Consider the following 8,548-nt stretch of genomic DNA (forward strand, 5'->3'; position numbering starts at 1 on the left):
CCATTCATATTGGAAAGACAGAAGCAAAATGCTCTCTATTCACAGATTACATAACCTGTAGTATACGACATTATGAGAATTCCGCTTAAGAACTACAGTAAGTCCTCACTTAACATCATGGGTAAGTTTTACGCTTTAAGTGAAACCACATATAAGGAAACCAATTTTACCATAGGCTGACTGCTATAAACAAGAGGTGCATTCCTGCCACAACTCATGCAAGTTATAAGGAAACAACTCTGACCAAGGCCCAGCTGTATTTGCATGTATAAGTCAGCAGATTTGCAGGATTCAAGATCAATATATAAAAACCAGTTGCATTTCTGCATACTTCAACTCAATTTGCAACAGCATCAAAAATAATAGAATACTTAGGAATATATTTAACAAAATAAGAGCCAAACTTATTCTCTAAAAACTGCAAAACTGATGGAAATAAATTAAAGACAACCTAATTGGGAAAATATTCCACGATTTTGGTCTGAACACTGTTAACATGGCCATATTCCTCAACCTATTAGGTCAGATACGGGCATGGTCAAAGAGGCCGGGAGCAAAGTCATACCCCTCTGCCAAGTCAGACCCCTCCTCGCATGATGGAAACTGGGGCCCCTGGCATTTCCCAGAAGAGGCAGCAGACCTTGGTGCAATAAACAACTCCAGACACAGCCACTGGGGCCCTATCTGCACTGGGGGTGCGGGCTTGCTCATCTGCCACCTCACTCAGCCAACCCCCTCCCCCAAATCGCATATCTGCCTCCCTCCTCTGCCCTGGGAGCCACTTCACCAGCCCCGTCTGCGGACCGCTGCACCTTACCTGGGAGCGCAGAATAAAGCCCTCACTTTTCTCAAGCTGCCTGACTCTCTTAGCTTCATTATCTCGCCTCAAGCCTTACACAACCTAATCAACAAATTCAACAGGAATCTTTCTAAGAATCCCAGCTAATTCTTTGTGCAGCAATTGACAAGCTGATTCTAAAATCCATTCGGAATTGCAAGGGACCCAGCATAGCCAAATCAATCCTGAAAAAGAAGAATAAAGTAGGAGGACTCAAACTCCCCAATTTCAAAATTTACTATGAAACAATGGTAGCAACCCCCCCCCCACACACACACACACAAAGTTTCACTTTCCACAGGTTCAGTTACCTGCAGTAAGCCCTGGTAGAAAAATATTAAATGGAAAATTCCAGAAATTAACAATTCATAAGTTAAATTACAGGCCATTCTGAGTAGTGTGATTAAATCTCATGCTGTCCCACTCCAACACATGCTGCCCAGGATGTGAACCACCCCTTTGTTCATCACACTGTATACAATACCCCCCATCACTCACTTAGCCACCTCAATTATTAGATGGACCATCATGGTATGGCAGTGCTTGTGTTCAAGTCACCCTTGTTTTACTGAATGCCCCCAAAGTGCAAGATTAGTAATGCTGGCAATTCAGATAGGCCAAAGAAAAGTTGTAAAGTGCTCCCTTTAAGTGAAAAGGTGCAAGCTCTTGATTTAATAAGGGGAAAAAAAGCCATATACCCAGGTTAGTAAGATCTACGGTATTAAAAAAATATATTTGTGAAGCAAGATAATTTGAGATAGAAACCACATTCACGTAACTTTTATTACAGTATATTGTTATAATTGTAATTTATTATCAGTTCTTGTTGATCCCTCACTGTGCCTACTTTTTAAATTAAATTTTATCATCGGTATATATAATATGTATAAGAAAAATCATTCTATATTTAAGGTTTGGCATTATCCGAAGTTTCAGGCATCAACTTGGAGTCCATTAAATTTATTGTGTGAATTATGTTCTTTGATTGTAAATGCTGCTTATGGATGTTTTTGTGCATATGCTAATATGTATGTCCGAGGAGTTAATTAGGTATGAAAGTTATCTTCAAATCGCTCGATATATTTATATATTTCTTAATTTATTCATGTATTTCTATCAACTTTTGATTTATATATATTGAATATATGTTACAGCATAAAGGATCAGCTATAAGAATTTTCATTTGGTTGGTGTTTATGTGACATATTTTGCTCATATTTTAGTGACACATATTTTAAATTATATTTAGGTTTTTTTTTGTAAACAGCATGTAGTTGGATTTTCCTTAGTCTATTCTGTTAATGTAAATTTAGTAAATCTAGAATTCTGTGTATTTACCATTATTTTAAATAGTATTGCATTTAGACCTTTCTGTATACTCAAATTTTGAACTTCCTATTTGTACCGTTTCTTATATTTCCTTTCTTTTCTTGTCTTCTTTTCAATTGAGCAGTTTGTCATTTTGTTTTCTCACATTCATTGCCTCGAAAAATATACATTCTGTTTACATTCTGCAGTTGTTTTGACCATAATGTCAACACACATACTTAAACTGGATCCGTCAGGATTCAGTGACTGAAACCTCAACCATCCAAAGAATATTAAGGAGCAAAAGACATCTAATATGAGAACTCAGTGGTTATAAAATTATTGAAAGCCTTGGAGGAATATTCCCCAGAGGCTGTCACTAGAACTCTTGTGAAAAAAATTCATACCATTGTGCAGTTGCTCTCCAAAGATGAGGATGTCATGGTATAACACGTCACCACCACCACGACTGCAATTATCCCTGGACATGTATGAATAGGGAATAAGTGAATCCATCCAATGTCCTGCAGACATAGGAAAAAGCAACAGAAAATTGACAGTTCTGTCATCTCAAACTTTAGTCGCTGCTTCTTAGTGATAAAACCCAATTTAGTACCAAGCATGCCAATTACAAACAACCCAAGATAAGAAGTTTTCAGATTTTCATCCTCTATGTGACGGGGAGTTCACTAGATGCAAGATGGATAGGGGACAGAGTACCAATCAATCATAGCCACTCTAGCCAATTAAACTATTCAGGAACTCAAATCTTTAAAAATGTACAGCAATAACATCATCCTGCGTAATACAATTTAAATCTTGCTATTCCAAAAGAAAACATGCTTAATCTCTCTCTCAAAAAAAAAAAAAAGAGAGAGAGAGAGACTAAATCATCCTCAGTCACTCTGTCTTGTTGAACTTCAGTCACATTCTAAACTTGAAATATTGATGGGTTGTCTGCCTCATGGGGACTTAGTGCCCCATGACACCACTTTCTTCCTGGACCCAATAATATGCCAAAAATAAATTCTCAATTTTTCTCCTTTGCCAAAGAAGGTCGGAGCTTTATTTGAACATCTTTTGTCTCTCATCGAGGTTCTCCTCAGGGCTAATGTCTGAGATTTTTCTAGGGATGTGATAGAACCTAGATATTCCTTACAGGAAAGTATTGTACAAGATATTGGGACTAGAAAACAGTGCCTTCTTTCTATCACGCAAGGTGAACCACTGATGACATTTGCATTAGTACGAATTGCTTAATATGTCAAAAAGTCACTTTTTTGAATTACAGATTTTTTTGTTTGTTTGTTTTTATTCTTTACTTCATTTTGTATTGAAATAAATTTGTTTTAAATATTGGAGAATGAGTTAGTGAAATCAACACTTTCACTGAATACTGATCTCTACGGTGATGAAGGTGGCCATTTGCCACTTCAGTTCAGTGAGTCTAGTGACCATGTGACTCACTCTGGCCCCTGAGACATACCTGTTTTCAGTGAGAGCTTTTTAGAAAGTGTGTCTTTCTTTTGCTTGTCCTCCAAAAACAAGGCAGACATACATGGCACTGCCCTCTTTTCTCTGTCATTCTGTCTTGAAAATGAATGTATATTTTGCAGCAGAAAAGTTGTCTTGTGAACAAAAGTAACAAGCGTGCAGAATAAAGCCATTTATTCCTAAAAGCTTTGTATGGGACAATGCCGTGCGAGACCCAGTCTGGCATCTTTGATAGGCTGAATTTATGCAAATTATGTTAACTCCTAGATTTTGTGTTATGTGAGGAAAAAGAATACTTGTTTTTTAAGCTATTGCAGGTTAGATTTTCTGTTACCTAAATCAGAACACAGTCTTAGCTGAAACAAAACCTAAATAAATTGGCTTACTGCATATGTAAACGTTTATTTCTATCTTTTAAAAGCTTCTTTCTCAATAAAAGTCAAGTGTGAATTTGTGTATAAGAATTAACATCCACTTTCTCTCAGTCAACTATGAATGTGTTTATGTTAGTATTCCTCCCTTCTATTATGGATTGCCAGATATTGATATAGGGTACATCTACATGTAAGTTTCAGGAACTCTTCTGGAATGTATTTGTCATTGATTGGCGTTACATTATTAGTTTGTTCATAAGTTATACATTTATTATATATTTCCTTATTTTTATCCGTTGGATTTAGTAAAATGTGTTAATTTACATAAAACAAATGTAAAAAAGCTTTTAAAATAAGAAAACTGTTTTTCATAATATTAAAGTATATTTGGATATCTTATTGGTTGAAGGTATTTCCTAGAGATATGTTGTACCCGTAGTACCTCAGAATGTGATCTTATTATAAACGTAATGAGTTAAGATGAGGTTAGACTGGGACAGGGTGGGCACCTGATCCAGTCTGAGTGGCGTCTTTATAAGAAGAAAAGAAACACGGAGAGGAAAATGCATGTGAAAACAAGGAGACACACAAAGAGAAGACAGCCATGGGGGCAGTAAGAGTTATGCTGTCATAAACCAGAAACATCTCAGGCTACCGGAAAGTAGGAGAGGAAAGGAGGGATATTCCTCTAGAAGCATTAGAGGGAACATGGCCCTGCCAACACCTTGACTCAGACTTCTTGTCTGCCTAACTACAAAATAATGCATTTATGTTGTTTTAAGACGTCCATTTTGTAGTATTTTGTTACAGCAGCCATAGGAAACTAGCCCAGAAACCTTAGAAGGGAGAGAGTATATTTTGCCTGTAGGAGAGACGTGAATCATTGGGAACCGGGGAGGTGACTGTGGTAAGTAGCCACTGACATGGCCCCCAGTGATCCTAACCTCCTAATATACACAGTTCCCGCCATGTGAGTGTGAGCTGGATTTAGCAACTTGCTTCTTACAAATATACTGTATAGATGATAGGATGTCACTTCTGAGGTTCGATTTTAAAGGACTTCACCTTCAATCTCGGATTTTTCCCCCTCTCTCTTGTTCTCTCAGATTTCTTGCCCTAGGAGAACCAGGTTGCCCTTACGTGAGGCAGCCCTGTGGAGGGAGAGGCACTGAGAGACGTGCTGCGGGGGATAAAGCCAGTCCCTAGCCGTGTGAGAGGATTTGGCAGTGGATCCACCCATGCGGAACCCCAGATGAATCCTCAGTCCTGGACAGTAGTTTGACTACAAACTTTTGAAAAATCTTCAACCAGAGTTACATAACTAATGCACACCCAGGTTCTTGAGCACAGACCCTGGGAGTTAAAAAACATTTGTTGTTTCAAACCACTAGATTTGGAGCTAATTTGTTAGACTGCAATAGAAAACTAACACGGTCAGTGACTAGAAGCTAAGCTGAAAGATGATTTCTGTTGTACACCAAAAGCAGGCAGTTGTGCTTGGCACTTCTTCGCTCCATTCGTGAGGGAGAGATTTCTAGACTAACGTTATAAGCATGAATGAGCGCATGACAGTGGACACTAGAAACATGAGATAACAACAGTTTAAGAGTCGCATGCACAGCTGGGTAGAAGATATTGCGTGCCATGCAGGTCCCACAGGAATTGTACTTGGGAACGGAGTGAACAGGGGCTGTGGAGGGCAGGCTTTGCAGTACTAGAGGAAGAACGCTCCCTGGTTCCTGCAGGAAGATGTGATTGGCTTGTGTGAATAAGTCCACAGACTGGCAGGGAAATCTACTCAGGGATAAGCAGGAACGGTGTCCGGCCCCGTGCTTTGGCGGGGTTGTTTGGGACCTTATCCATTGGAGCAGAATAGGGAAGAGAACTCATTTAAGTTAAAACAATTGAGTCCCTCCCAGTTTTACTAGATATCAAGGCAGCACATAACATTAAAACGTAACTTCAGGATTTAACACCATGTAATTTAACTATGTAATTTATAGGATCCAGAACAAATATAAATTGTGGAGTTACTTCTCTAAAACCCATAAAAACATAGTGTCATTAAAGGTATGCATGAATCTTTGTCTTTCTTCTATGGCCTTGCTATCTTGACGTATAGTGTTTTATGTTTGCTATTTAATGTTGTTCTAAGTAAATAAAGATTCACATTTTAAACTACTAGGATGAATTTTTATTGCTCCTGGTTCACCTAAAATCATGCCGGTTTTAAATGCAAATATCAGAGCATTTAACTTTGATGCAGAACCAGCAAAATTAAACAATGTATATCTTGTGTCTGATCTTGGAGGGTGCACCTAGCAGGACAGAAGAGAAAAATCACAGGTCAGAATCAAGAGCATTGGAAGGAGAACAAAGGATCCCTGCAGGCAAGTAGTGGACTGAAAGATCCAGGTAGAGAGGTCATTTCAAGGCCAGTGCAAACCCTCACAAACGCAATAGTCTGCCAGCCACCAAAATGACGTTCCACACCCCAGCTGGGGAGGAGTGTGAGGAATGTGAGCCAGGAGTTTTCTCATGAGCCCATTGTCACTACCCTTGGTGGATGGATGGTTCCTAAGGATTTCAACCTCTGCACCGGGGCACACTAGTTATTTGAGTGGGGGTGGGTGAGAGGCTCATGGCATTCAAGAAGCTACCTCTGGATGGTTGCCCACCAGATGCAGGGTGGTGCTTCCAGCCTATGTGGAGGGAACACCAGTCCTTGCAGTGAGATGCTGTGTAATGCTGGTACCTAACTCAGCCCTCCCCACACTCATATCCAGGACTCTGTCAGGGGTGGAGAGCAGCAGCCATCATTGTGTGTGTAAAGAAGCGAGAGAGAAGGCCAAGCAGGGTGCGGGCCCCAGGGAATGGGAGTCGGGCTGCTGCGAAGGTACTCTGGAGTCATGGCAGAAAGAGAGACGGCCTGTCAGTCAAGTGTCCACATTTCCAGTTCATGTACCATTGTCCCATCTGGCTTCCGCCTGACTTCACTTGGCAAACACGAATTCAAATTTCAAGATGTCAAGGGCAGAGCATTAAAGCTCAAGCATGGGGCCCTAGGAAACGGAACTGGGAGCAGGGATGGAGTTAGCCCTGACTAAATGTCAACACGAAGGATCTGAGTCACAGGAATGCACAGCGCAGGTGAAGGACAAGGAGCAATCGGGTTGTCAAGCAGGTAAGGTGACGGCTCTGGGAAAATCAAGTATGAGAGTGGGAGGTGCAGTTAGGTAATTGGCCAAAGATTAATTCCTTTATATGTTTTGATCCTGCTGATGCCAGGTTTGATATATTGACCCAGCAAGTCATCAAAGACCACTTCCGGTAGGAGGAGGGAGACTCTGCATGTGAAAACCTAAACTGGTTGTTCATTGTGGGCTAGGTTCATTGTAACTGTATGTGCAAATAAACATGAGGCCAACCAGTGGGGACCTCTGAGCCTCTGTAAAGCCCTGTGGAGAGCCAGGGTCACCTCATTGCACCATTTTTCAGGTTGAGTGTCTATTGGATTTTCACATATATGTAACAAATCAATCAAAATACAAAAATATTGAAAACTCAGGGCAGTGCTCTGTTAGGATATGGTAAGGTTTGATTACAATCTGCCTATGTTCTTTTTTTCTTTTCCAATTTTTAAGTCTGTATAAGAAGTATAATTGGTTTCATTACATTTAAAACAGCTGTGTCATCTGTGATCTTTTCACTCCAGACTACACTAAGCCAAAATTTCTTTTATAATAAAATAATTATTAATATTATGATTACCACAACATCATTGTGTTTAAATTGCAAGGCACAGAGAAAGCTTCAGGATGTTAAAAGAAATAAAAAAAGATTCCCATTCCCACCAACAGTGTATGAGGGTTCCTTTTGCTCCACAGCCTCTCTAACACTTGTTAATATTTGCCTTGCTGATGATAGCCAGTCTAAAAAGACTGAAATTTAAAAAAGGAAAAGGGAAGAATTCCAGGAGCCTGTCCACATTTACTGTGCTGCTCTCATGCTGGGTGGCTTTGAGTGTGGGTGGAGGGGCAGGGTCACCACTCTCACCTGTCATCGCGCCTCCTGCTCTTCACAGAGCACGGGAGGGGCCGTACTTGGTGTTTCCTTCCTAAACCTGGAGTCCCCCTCTTTCTTCTTCATCAGTCTCGCTGAGCAGGGGACCAGTCACCTGAAGCCGGCCTGGCTAAATGTCCAGGTTCAGTTGACTCCTGTCAGACATTTATAGACAGTCCAGGCCAGAGACCTCACCCTTAGCCGAGAGCAGCACACAGGCCTCAGTGCCCCGTGAACCTGACCCCTGGGGAAATCAGGGCCCATGGGCACTTCTGCGGGGTGTGAGGAGCCTCCTGGGTCCCACACACCCTCACCAGGTTCCCTCCACCGTCTCTGTGACTCCCCAGCAGTCCAGCAGCCATGTTCTCCTTGCACAGCTGGTACCAATACCTGTGCAGGCCGAGACCTGGGGCCTCGGCCTGAGTCTCAGAGGGGTGGAGTTGGCACAACGTCAGGGGATTCCATGAGGCCA

This window comes from Rhinolophus hipposideros, assembly GCF_964194185.1.
Source record: "Rhinolophus hipposideros genome assembly, contig: HAP1_SCAFFOLD_273, whole genome shotgun sequence".
Classification (NCBI taxonomy): domain Eukaryota; kingdom Metazoa; phylum Chordata; class Mammalia; order Chiroptera; family Rhinolophidae; genus Rhinolophus; species Rhinolophus hipposideros.